The following is a 13,374-nucleotide window of genomic DNA, read 5'->3' as shown; positions in this document are numbered from 1 at the left end:
GGGCAAATTCTAATACCAGAAGTATACAGACCAATATCCCTGATGAACATAGATGCAAAAATCCTCAATAAAATTCTGGCCAGTAGAAAGCAACAACACATCAGAAAGATCATCCAGCCAGACCAAGTGGGATTTATCCCTGGTATGCAAGGATAGTTCAATGTTTGCAAATCAATCAACATGATACACCACATTAGCAAACTGCAGAAGAAAAAAATATGTTTATCTCAATAGATGCAGAGAAAGCATTTGATAAAATACAACACCCTTTCATGATGAAAACTCTAAGTAAATTGGGTATAGAAGGAACATTCCTTAACACAATCAAAGCAATTTATGAAAAACCCATGGCCAGCATCCTATTGAATGGGGAAAAGTTGGAAGCATTTCCACTGAGATCTGGTACCAGACAGGGATACCCACTCTCACCACTGTTATTCAATATAGTATGGAAGTTTTAGCCAGAGCCATTAGGCAAGAAAAAGAAATTAAAGGGATACAAATTGGGAAGGAAGAAGTCAAACCATCCCTCATTGCAGATGATATGATTCTTTATTTAAGGGTTCCAGAGAACTCTACTAAGAGACTATTGGAACTCATAGAAGAGTTTGGCAAAGTAGCAGGATATAAAATCAATGCACAAAAATCAACAGCCTTTGTATACACAGGCAATGCCATGGCTGAGAAAGAACTGCTAAGATCAATCCCATTCACAATAGCTACAAAAACAATCAAATACCTTGGAATAAACTTAACCAAGGAAGTAAAAGACACTTTTGAAATCTTTCAAGTGACATTAAAGAGAAGCAGAGATTCATCAAACAAATTAAGAACAAGCAGTATTGGAATACTTAATGCTTGTACATATGAATATGAACCATGAATATATCTTTTTATTATGGGGAATCAAGAAGGAAAGACTACCTATTTTTCAACCACATACAATCCATGCCTGAGACATTTTTAAAACTATGCTGAATATGTATTAGAAGTAGAAATACATAACGAATGATGACATCATCCCTGACATCCCTTTCCACTTAGTGAAGATATACACACACCCAGGGTTCCTGAAAAGCTCAGGTGCCATCAGTTATTTCATTAAAGTGTGTTTTATTCCACTTTATTAAACAATGGCTACTATTTATTGCCTACCTTTATTTTTTCCAAAAACAGATGCACTGAATTTTAAGATTTTATTTTGTGTAATTATATCCAATGCCTTTAGTTTCCAGATTATTTGTGATGATTTCTTTACAATTCAAGTATAATATTTTGGTATCTAACTTTACGTTGAAAAATTAGCATCAAGAACACATTTTCTAAACAGCAAAAAAAGCCTGACTGAAATTTTTATAATGTCTCATCTTTTTTGTAGACTTGAATTATGTCAACCTCCTCAACTTGGTCTCATTTGAATTAAAAAGTTGATTTTTAATGATATGTTACATAGTTTTCCTTATTTTAAGTGGAGTACCTAATAGGAAACAGTGCACCATACAGTGCAGGAGATCTTTCCAAGTTTGGCTATTGAATTACACAGGCAAAAATAAAATAGGTCATGAAGACCAGGACTGGTTTCCCCTCAACAAAAATAAGACTTGGGTTGTTGAAGAGATTCATGATTATGTCATACACTGTCAGCATCATAAACTATTTCCCCGTGATTTCCTTGGATTAAAACATAAGGGGCCGGTGCTATGGCACAGTGGGTTAATGCCCTGGCCTGAAATGCCGGCATCCCATATGGGTGCTGGTTTTAGTCCCGGCTGCTCCACTTCTGATCCAGCTCTCTGCTATGGCCTGAGATAGCAGTAGAAATGGCCCAAGTCCTTGGGCCCCTGTACCTGTGTGTGAGACCCGGAAGAATCTCCTGGCTCCTGGCTTTGGATCGGTGCAGTTCCACTCACTGCAGACAACTGGGGAGTGAACCAATGGATGGAAGCCCTCTCTCTCTCTCTCTCTCTACCTCTACCTCTACCTCTCCTCTCTCTGAGTAATTCTGACTCTCAAGTAAAAAATAAATCTTTCAAAAAAACATAAAATGTCATTGTGTAAACAAGTGTCAAAAATGGAATGTGACAACGTTTAAAATCATGGAAATGCCCATTATTTCCCTCTTGTTACTACCACGGACTGGTGCTCATTCCAAATTATCTGTAGCTGCACCTATTCTTTCTACCTTCCTGGTAAGGACTATTAGGCAGAGAAAACTTCTTCAATACATACAATACAGAGAAGCATCTTATTGCTTGGAATAATAATCATTACACGTGAAATAAGCCCAAATTCATTAATAAATTCTTGTGAACATCTTCTTATTGATGCACAACAGTCATTTGAACTTCACAGCATATTTGCTATAAATATTTATAGCTCTTTTCATAATAGCTGTCACCCTGGTGGACCTTGGAATATGTACATTCAGAAAGCTATTTGTGTATCACAAGAAAGAACTCATGACAAAAATTCAGATTATATAACCATGAAAATTAAAATTTATAGGAGGAAAGAAAGAGCTAATATTAGATACACAGAGTAATACTATCAAATATCGAAGTTCTCAACAAAAGTAAATAATTGAATATAAAATTCATTGGATCCATAAACAGAAAGGCATATTCTGTCTTCTCAGTAAATGAAAGTCACAGTATTAGGATGTAATTTGTTTGAACCCTTAATATATTCACACCAGAAATTGGGGACAGATATTAAACACATTTTTATCATACTACAAGCACAAATAAATTCTCAAATTTAAGAACTACCATTGTGATATAGGCAATTGTAAAGTCATAAAACAGAATATCATGTCGTAAACAATGATGACATCAAAATATAAGGTGATTTCATAAACTAATACTTTACTGCCATAACTGTGATGTCATAAATACATTGTACTGTAATAAACCTTTGAAGTCATAAAATTGCCATTGTGATTTCATAAATACAATATGATGTTGACATTTAGTGTGATGTCATAATACCATTGCAATGTCATCTTTTTGATGCCATAAGCCACCAATATTATGTAATAATCAATTATGATGTTCTAAAAATCATTGGGATGCCATAATCTGTTCTGATGCCATAGAATTGTGATATATAAGCAACAATTGTGATGTCACAAATCCGAAATTCTAATGTCATAAAACAATTGTGTGAGAAATCAGTTATAATGTCAGGAAATCAATGTGAGGTCATAAACCTCACATTGTCATACAGTAACCCTACCATTGGGAGGTTAAATTCCAATTTTTGTGATGTAATGAATGAAATTGTAATGTCATAAGTCATGGTTGTCATGTCAAAATAAATTGTGATATCATAAACTAATATCATTACACCGTAAGTCCACCATGGCAGTTTTGTGAATCAACCAATTTCTTCTCATAATCAATTGTGATGTTATAAACTTCAGTAGGATATAAAATTCAATTGTGATGCCATAAAAAACATTCTACTGTCCTAAACAATTTTATATCCATACATCAAACACTGTAAAAATTTAAAAATAATTGGGCTGTCAAAATCAAATGTGACATCATATAAATATTGTGGTGTTATAAATAATCACTGTTACTTTGTAATCATAATTTCATACTAATGTTTCTGATTTATAAATTTGGATATGATAAACCACTATTGTTACATCATAATCTGATGGTATGAAATCATAATCGATTTTGAAGAGATAAAACCACTGTGACATAATAAAATGAACTTTTTGATGGCATAATCAATTATGATGCTATAAGCCATCATGCTGTAATGAAGAATTTTTATGTCAAAATCAATGGTGATATCATAAACCAACAGTGTTTTCATATGCAATTGTGATGTTTTAAATCACCAAAGAGATGGGCAATCAACTCTAAGGTCCTAAAAACATTGTGATGTCCAAATTTATTGTGATGTATAAATCCATCATTATAATGTCCTTTCCAGTAGAAATGCTAAAAAAAAGTTGATTGTGATATCACAAACCAATATCTTATTCTTAAAACCACGATCATGATATCATAAATATGCTATTGTTTTGTAATAATTGTGATGTCATAAACCACTGTTTGGATGTCATAAACAATTGCTATGTCATAAGTGTGATGTCCTAAAATCCATTGTGAATTCTTAATCAAGTATATGCCATAAAGTGTGATGTATGATTAGCAAAAACATAAACATCATCGTAAAGTCATAAAACACTTTTTATGGCAACATAAATTGTGACAACATGGAAACTATTGTACTGTCATAGTTACCATCATAATCAATTTTGATGTCCTAAACCTACAGTTCTGTTTCACTGTGACTCGAGTTGTCTGTTGTCCTATTTTAATTTAATTTTTTTTATTTTTAGAGCCCTAGAAAAGTCTGGATTTGGTTTGTATGTTCTCCCCAAGCATAAGTTAGAAGCTTCCTTAGAGAAGCTGGGTCAGGCACAAGCTACGACTGCCTCTTAGAAGGTTTCACAGATGAGGTGTTGGATTTAGGCAGCAAGTGCTTGTATGAAGAGGATAGGAAATAACACATGAAGAAGGTTTTGGACAGGAAAGGAGGAGGACATCAGAGATGTCAATACTGCAGTGAGTTGGGGCTACTGATGGAAGTCTGAGGAAAGGATGCATCATGGTGGACACGCAGGAGTTCCTCTCCCTTTCCACAATTGCTCTCAAGCCCCTGCACCTCTCATCTGGACTAATCCTTCAGGTTATGGTTGGACACAGCTGCCTCCCTCCTGAAACCCAGAGCAGGCAACTAGAGACATCTCTGTGAAATTGAAGTGAGGTCAAATTCCTTCAGTGCCTTCTTTACTTGAGAGTAAAAGTCTGAAGCATTCGTAGGGCCTGCAAGCTCTACACGACCTTCAGCACCTTCCCAGACCTCAACACTAACCCCACCTGTCACCCCATCCTCCCGAGACCCTTCACCCTCTTCTTTTCAGCAGCATGTGGTCTTCCTTCCTTCCTGAAAGGCTCAGATAACTGCATGGTTTATTGTTCCTTGGGATTTACCTTATCAGAATATTAGTCACCATTCATCATCTATTTCAAAATCTACGGTCTCTTAGGTTTTGTACTGACCCCTATCCAGAAGGACTCAAGGAAGAGATTTAAGGAAAATGAATAGAGGCAAGACTTATTTAAAGCAGAAGGCACACTGACAAGCAACACAGGTATGCTCAGGAGAAAGAGCTGCTATTGTGTTATTTTTAAAATCTATCATCTATATCAGCTCTCAAAAGTTCCTACCATCGCTTGTGCCTACACCATGTGCCAGTCATATGAGTTTCCACCCCTGTGTCTATAGCAGAACTTTCTTTGCTTGTCTCCACTCTGCATTCAATGATGATCTTTGTGTGCTCCAGCCTCTCTGCATGTAGTCTTGATCTTCTATCAGTTATCTACATTCCTTGTTCAGAATGGTTTTGAGCCTACCATGGAGTGACTTTATTTCCTGAGCTTCCATATCATGCAAGACTTTAGATATCTTTATGCCAATGCTTGAGGCAATTGTCTTTATCAGATGCCTCAATGCCATTTACCTATAGCCATTGTCCTCCTTATGTTTCTGGAACCAATATTACCACATCTCAGGGTTTTCTCCTGTGTCTGTATGCCCAGTGACTACATTCTAAACATCTCATATGTGTTGATCTGTTCTCCTTCAAAGGTCTCCAGTTACTTTGTTGGCTTGGTTATCTGGTTAATTACTGAGAAGTAATTTGATTCTGTAAGTTTTGGTCACTGCCATATATATATGGGAGACCTGGAAGAGACTCCCGGTTTCTGACTTTGGATCAGTATAGCTCCTGCTGTTGCAGCCATCTGGGGACTGAACCATTGGATGGATGACTGTCTCTCTCTCTCTCTCTCTCTCTCTCTCTCTCTCTCTCTCTCTCTCTCCCTCTGCCTCTCTGTAATGCTGCCTTTCAAATAAATAAGTAAGTCTTAAAAATAATAATGGGGGACTTTAACAACTACCTTTTGTCAATGCACATATGAAATATTCAAAATTAAATGAAGAAATATGACTAATCTCCTAACAGAACAAAGGAACCTAATTGACACCTATAGTACAGGTTCACCCTACAACTGTGGAGTTTACAAACACAAGGAGATTGAACAAATGTCCATTTTGAACAGTGGATGAAAAATGGAAATAATAATATCTGAGGAACAAATTAAGATAACAACACAATATATCCAAATTTATGGGATCCAGCATAAGGAATGTTAAAAGGAAATGTTACAGCAATTAGCATGTACATCAAGAAGTTAGAAAGGTCTAACAATGCATCACAAAACCTAGAAAAAAACCCAAACCCCAAATTAGTAGGATGAAAAAAATAATTAAACTTGAAAAAAATAAAACAAGACTGAACATAGATGCAAAACGCTTCAACAAGATACTAGCTAATCAACTCCAAAATGTATCGGAAAGATCATCCATCTGGACCAAATGATATTTATTCTTGTTATGCTGGGTTGCTTCAACATTCCAAAAAAAGTGAGCTCCATGAATTCAAAGACCAAACAAGTAAATAGCCTAATGCCCTTCATGAAATGTTAAAGCTTCATGATAATACATAAAGGCTATAAAAGACACTAATAAGAGTGATGGAAGTGGCATTAGATTGTTCTCAAATAGTATGAACATGAAATTTGCTCAGGCATTTTCTAGAATTTAGACAGATGATGCCTTACCAGAGACAAAGCAAAATAATGTACCCTGAAATTTCTTGTGCTAGATTTGACATAAATTAGGTTGAGTATTTAGTCAGGTGGTAGATATAAATTCAAATACAATAGATAAATGTTCATTTTTCTATGTGTATTATATTTTGACTACTGGGTATACCAGTGGGGAATGTTATAGGAGCAGAATGGGTTCACAAGAAGATATAATGGATATAAATTAAATAGTCAAAATTAATTTAAAATACAGAAATGTTGCAGTCATTTAACAAGGGAATCATAAGCAGTTTATTTCTTTTTTATTGTTGTTTAAAGATTTATTTATTTGAATTACACAGAGAAAGAAGGTGATAAAGAGACAGGCCTTCCATCTGCTAGTTCACTCCTCAGCAGCACCTATCTGAAGCCAGGAGCCAGGGGTTTCACTAGGTCTCCCACACAGGTGCAGGGGATCAAGGACTTGGGCCAACATCTACTGCTTTCCCAGGCCATAACAAAGAGCTGAATCATAAGTGCAGCAGCCGGGACATGAGCTGGTGCCTATATGGGATGTTAGCACTGCAGGTGGCAGCTTTACCTGCTATGCAACATTTCCAGCCCCAGTTTATTGCAATAATATTTTTTTCTTTTTGAAATTTTATTTAATATATACAGGTTTCCTGTGTTTCATACATACTGATTTAGGAACATGGCAATATGACCCTCTCCTCCCTCCCACCCTCCAACTCTTCTTCCTCCTTCCCCTCATATTCCCACATATAATCTTGAAACTGTGGAAATAGTGTCTCAATCCAATGCATGGGCATTTTAAAGTGAATGGCAAATGGTGAGACTAAAAAATAAACATGTGAAAAAGGTATTTCATCAAATGTGTAAAAGTGCATATCATCCTAAAATGATTTGATAGACCATGAAGATGGAAGTTGCTAGGACAAGTCAAACAATTTTCAGTGAATTTATCATGTTAAAATGTAAAGGCCCAAAAGAACAATCGTATATTTGTAGTGAAAAGATTGGTGAGCTTATTAATTTTGATAATATGGGATAAAAATAATAAAACAAAAGAAAAAAATTAAAAAAATAAATCTAATGGACATGACAAAGTAATTTTCTGCTTTGATTCCCCTTACCAATAATGAATATTTTAGGGTGTACCATAATTAAAAGACAAACATATGCATGCATATTTGCTGAAATGCAAAAATGTGGTATGATACATTTTGGAAAATTTAAAAAAACGGAAGTTAGTTAACAGATCCAAGAATATAAAAAGCAAACAAACATATATCCACTACTGATAACAATTCTGCTGGCCTTCCAATGCTTAAATCCTGTTAACCTGAGTTAGGACAACTTGCAGCACTTAGAGCAAGATCATATAATGATAAAGAAACTCATGGTATCTGTGTTAGGATGGTCATAAAGTAGGGTTTTCTTAGCTAGCTATTCAGGTAGGAATAATAAAGTCTAAGGTAAAATGAGAAAATTTCTCATTTATAGAAGATGTTTGATTTTGAATATAGGATGTAGTAGCTAACTTGATAAAATCAGTAATGGAGTAACAATTCTATATAAAGATATAGATATAAAGTTCTTAAAGTTGCATTCAAATTGATAATGAAAATTTTGGGATTTTAAAGCAATAAAATGTTATGCTGCCTAGTGTGCTAATATTTTATTCAACATGTGAGCACCTAGATTCAGAAAATTTTAGCAATACTTACAGACACCTCATAAAGTGTGTGTATCATACAGCATAGTAGCTGTGGTATGTGCAGTTACCTGATAAGTACACAGAAAATTATGCTAACATAATTATTGACTCCAGGCAAAACACAAAATTGTATGAAAAACAGAAATATGGCTTGTTGTCACACTGTTTTGAGAGTTCACTGCTCACAAGACAAAACACATGCTCGTGGGAAGCATTAGATCTTCCAGCTCAGGCATCTGGGGGCTGGAGATGGGCTGAATTGAAGAGGTTACTGTGAGCTTCAGTCTCCCCACAGCTTGGGGATAAAGATTCCCACTTTAACAGGGCAGGACCAGGTCATTTACCCAATGAAGGTTAGGACTATCTGATTCTTCACAAATGAAGTTAACACCCTAAAAAGAAAAAGATGATGCCAATTAAGGAATGAGAAACTGTACCTGAGAGGTCTAAAATCATGGCAGTTGGCATACATAAATATTTTCTAAAGCAGGTAAATGTGACGCTAGCCTGATTGTCAAGAGAAACAAACTTAGAGGAGTGTATGCAAAGGTCCTGGAGAGAGTCCATTAACAGCACACATAACTTATCCCTATATCTCACAGCTCCCATTGCCCCATAACTGCTCAGTGCACTCTCATCATCATACCAGGCTTATCCTTGGATTTCCTGTCCTGAGTTTCTTCTCATTTATTTTTTGATATGACTTGCAATCTGGAATAACAACATAAGGACTCCCTCCAGCCTCCTAATGAAGGTATTATACTCATCCATCCTCATCCAAGATCTTAACCAAGATATCCTAAACTATCTAATAACATCAGAAAACCATGAACCACAAGACAGCACTGTAATCGCTACTGGAGTTTCTGCACAGAGATAAGAATATGTTCCCAGAAGACACACATTTCTATTTGGAAAACTTCAAAGAATGAACCAGAAAGCTCTTGGAATAATAAATGATTATGGACATGCTGTAGAATTCAAGTTTATTAAATAAACAAGTAAAAGAAAACATAATTTGATACTTTTTCTTTAAAGATTATTTTATTTTTAAAAAATTTATTTAAGGTATGTAAATTTTCTTTATTTGTGGGCATCTAGAGGGGTGAACCAGTGGTGGAAGATAACTCTCTCTCTCTCTCTCTCTCTCTCTCACACACACACACACACACACACAAACACACACACTTTATGTGTGTGTGTTTGTGCATTTAAAAATAGCATTTGAGTTTGTGCAGGTGGCTTCTGTCTGTCATTACAGTTCTTTTGTTTTATGTGAATGTCTAACCTAAGCCCAGAAATTTTATCAATCTTTTGATTTCTGGTTCATTTAATTGTGGTATTATCCTCACTGTGATCCAGGATTACCTTTGTGCATTGGAATATAAGTTGAAAGCCGGAATAAAGCAAATGAATGTTGTCCACACTTTCTGTATCCTGAGACTGTTCATGGGCTTCACCTTCAGACCAAGTATCCACAGGTTGTCACTTCTTAGAGTGATAACTGAGCTGTACATCCAGATTTTAAGTAGTTACCTTGTTCAATAAAGGACCCAATTATTCTTTACACTCTGACAGAATTATAGGTGACCATGCTCAAACTTTCTTCTATTCCATTTCTCACACATCAGTAGAATTTTATTATAAATTCAGTGATCATGAAATGATGAGACTGTCAGATTACTCACAGAAAAACTTATGATGTTAAATTAAGTTTAAAATGTAAATATACAATAAATATCATTTTTGTATTCTTACATATGGTATAGACCACCTAATCTGGGGAATTTAGACAACTCTTCAAAATAAATTATGTAAGTGATTGTACTTCATCTGTTAATGACCTTCCACATCAACCATGATTTTCCCTCATTCTGGCTGCATGTTACCCAAGAGCTTCATTTTAAAAAGAGCAACTGAAGATCTGTGAGATCAAATCAGTTTCAGGGAATGGTGGGCAATTACAGAATGAAGGATACAAGTTAGAGAGAATCATCCAAATATTGCTATGCAGTAAGAATAAAATATTTAAACACTTATCTACTTGTTTATGTAATTATTGTGTCTCTTACTGAATTGCTAATAGTAGTAGGAGTAGATCAATGCAATTATATACATATACAGCTATAAGAATTGCATAGATATTACTCCATGCTAACATTAATTAATGGAATAGAATTGATTATGATCCTTCAAACATGGAAATAGTCCTTTAGTCAATATGATCCTGGGGCTTTTCCTGGATCTATATTGTCCAGAGGGTGCAGATGTATGTTTATGGAACAATAAGTTCTTCAGCTCTGATACATAAATATGTTTGGTATATTAGCCTTTGAAGAAATTTCAACAAGTGCTTAATCACCTGGAAAATGTGTCCTTTGACACATTACTCATGCAGGTGATATGGTTGTAGAGGAATTTTCTACTTCAGCCATTCTTTGCTGAATACAAATTTTGTTTGCTCTGTGTGTGTGTGTGTGTGTGTGTGTGTGTTTAAACAGAATGCTTCAAAAAGTTTACAGGAAAACGAAATTAAAAACACATTTATTTTGTTGCAAAAGTTTTTGAAATCTACAAATAGAGGGATATTCAAAGGGTTCAGAAAATCGATGTTGGATGTTGGGACAAAACTTCATTTATTGTAGAGGGTAGTTCAGAATTTTACTACCAAGAATTTATATAAAATAAACTGGATTTGTTAGAAGTAAGTGGGCAAAATAAAAATGATTTTTGATTATTTTCATGACAGAAAAACTACTGATGATAGGTCACCTTTTTGTTTGATTTTCAGGTATCTAACATGTTTCTTCTATGCTGTTAAGATCAATGAAATTTCCAATTATGTTATTAAGAAATATGTTTTTTTTTTCCAAGCTGGAATTGGAATCTTAGCCAATGCCTTCCTTCTTTTCTTCCACATCTTCACAATCTACCACACTCATAGGCCTAAGCCTACTGATGTGACCATCTGTCACCTGGCTTTTGTCCGCATAGTGTTGCTACTCTCTACACTGGATATTTTATCTGCAGACATGTTCAAGTCACTGAATTTTCCAAATAATGTAAAATGTAAGGCTTTGTTCTATATGATCAGGTTGATGAGGGGTCTCTCCATCTGTACCACCTGCCTCCTTAGGATCATTCAGGTCATTTCCATCAGCCCCAGCACCTCCTTCATAAGACTTAAGCAAAAACTCACAAATTATGCTATCCATGCTTTCTTCTGTTTTTGGTCCTTGAACTTGTCCTCCAAGAGTAGCATGATAATGTACACTGTAGCTCATTCAAACATTACCCATCTACTCCATGTCAGTAAGTACTGCTCACTTTCCTCAATGAACTCTATCTTCATGGAAATATTTTTTATTCTCACATTGTCACAGGATATCTTTTTTGTAGGAATCATGCTTCTCTGCAATGCATACATGGCGATTTTCCTAGCTAATCATCATCAGAGAAGATCTGAGTACCTTCACAGCATGAGCATTTTACCAAGAATCTCTCTAGCAAAAAGGGCCACCAATACTGTCCTGCTGTTGTGAGTTTCTTTCGTGATCATGTACTGTGTGGATATTATAATGTTATCCTTCTCAACCATATTGTGGAAATATGATACAATTGTCCTGGGTGTCCAGAGACTTGTGGGAAATGTCTATGTCACTGTCAGTCCTTTTGTGCTTATTAGTGCTGATAAAAGAATAATTGGTATTCTACAAACATGATTGTTATGACATCCATTTTAACAAGTTGATGAAACAAATCTGAAAACAAATCATAACATCCATTAAATATTTTAAAATAGTAATATTTTAAATATTTTGAAATTTTAATTATTTTAAAAATTAAAAAAATTAAAATTAAAAATAAAAAAAATTAAAAAAATAAAGTTAAAATTTCAAGATTTTAAAGTATAATCTATACATGTGGATTTTTACTTGTATTTTTTACTTGCATCTAATTTTTTTTTTACTTTGACACGCCAAAGACCATGTGCCTCTCTTAGTTCAATGGTCTTCATGAATTGAAGCTTTATCCTTTGTACTTTCTTAACTTAATGCAGAAAGAAATCTTCTTTCTCTTTTTGGTGTGTGCACCTATGAATTTTCTTTTGGTACCTAATCCCAAGATCTTCTTTTCTTTTAAGAAGTAAAGAAATGATCTTCTTACTGCAGAAAGTAGTTTAAATTTAGTTTTCTTTGTTGAAGGCATATGAAATCACTATCAAATTCTACAATAATGACAGTTTCTCTGTGATCTGTCAATATTTATTTCTGTTTTCACACTATACAACTATGGGAATTTTGCTCTTGTCTTTGTAGACTGTAATCCTCTTTTTTCACTTCTGTCAATCTTGTTTTCCTCTTTGATGTTACAAAGTGTGAATATTAGTTAAGCATTTTTATTAAATTTTCACTTTTTACACAATCAACTTGTGAATTCATGGATTTTGTCTTGTGGTCAAGTTTTGAAACTTATACAATATAAATAATTAGAATATTGTCTTTTATTTTGTTTCCATAGTTCAGAGAAACAATTAGGTTATTTAATTCCTTTTCATTCTAACCTTTGTCTATGTAAATTTATATTAAAAATTGTATGAATCTAACTTCATTGTATTTGACTGCACTAACTGTATAATGTTCAACATGTTTTATATTAAGTAGATTCACTATACTTTTAGTTATTTACTTTCTTTTTCCAAACATGCCTTTTTATGCATATAGTTTCTTGTCATTTTCATGCTAATGCTATTTTTTGTGATTCCTGATCCCCATTATATTGACTTACATGTTAAAAATATAATCCATGTGTTTGAAGCTTAGGTAATGTGGAATTTCATTTTGGTACATTATTTCTCATATGAAAAATAATGTAAAGATTGATTCTCATATAAGTAAGAAATAATCTTGGAAATTTTGAAGTTAGTTATTTTTAATGCCTTTTGATCCCTCCAATATGAAC

At 34.4% G+C, this 13,374-nt stretch overlaps 1 pseudogene; it reads left to right on the top strand.

The window, feature by feature from the left end:
• LOC149119325 (putative vomeronasal receptor-like protein 4) overlaps positions 1-12,134 on the top strand; it is a 62,624-nt pseudogene extending 50,490 nt beyond the window's left edge.
• The last annotated feature ends 1,240 nt before the right edge of the window (positions 12,135-13,374 follow it).

Source organism: Oryctolagus cuniculus, chromosome Y (assembly GCF_051225735.1).
Source record: "Oryctolagus cuniculus isolate XC-2025 breed Fujian yellow rabbit chromosome Y, ASM5122573v1, whole genome shotgun sequence".
Lineage (NCBI taxonomy): Eukaryota > Metazoa > Chordata > Mammalia > Lagomorpha > Leporidae > Oryctolagus > Oryctolagus cuniculus.
The sequence above is the reverse complement of the archived record's forward strand: the minus strand, read 5'-3'. Positions and strand labels throughout refer to the sequence as shown.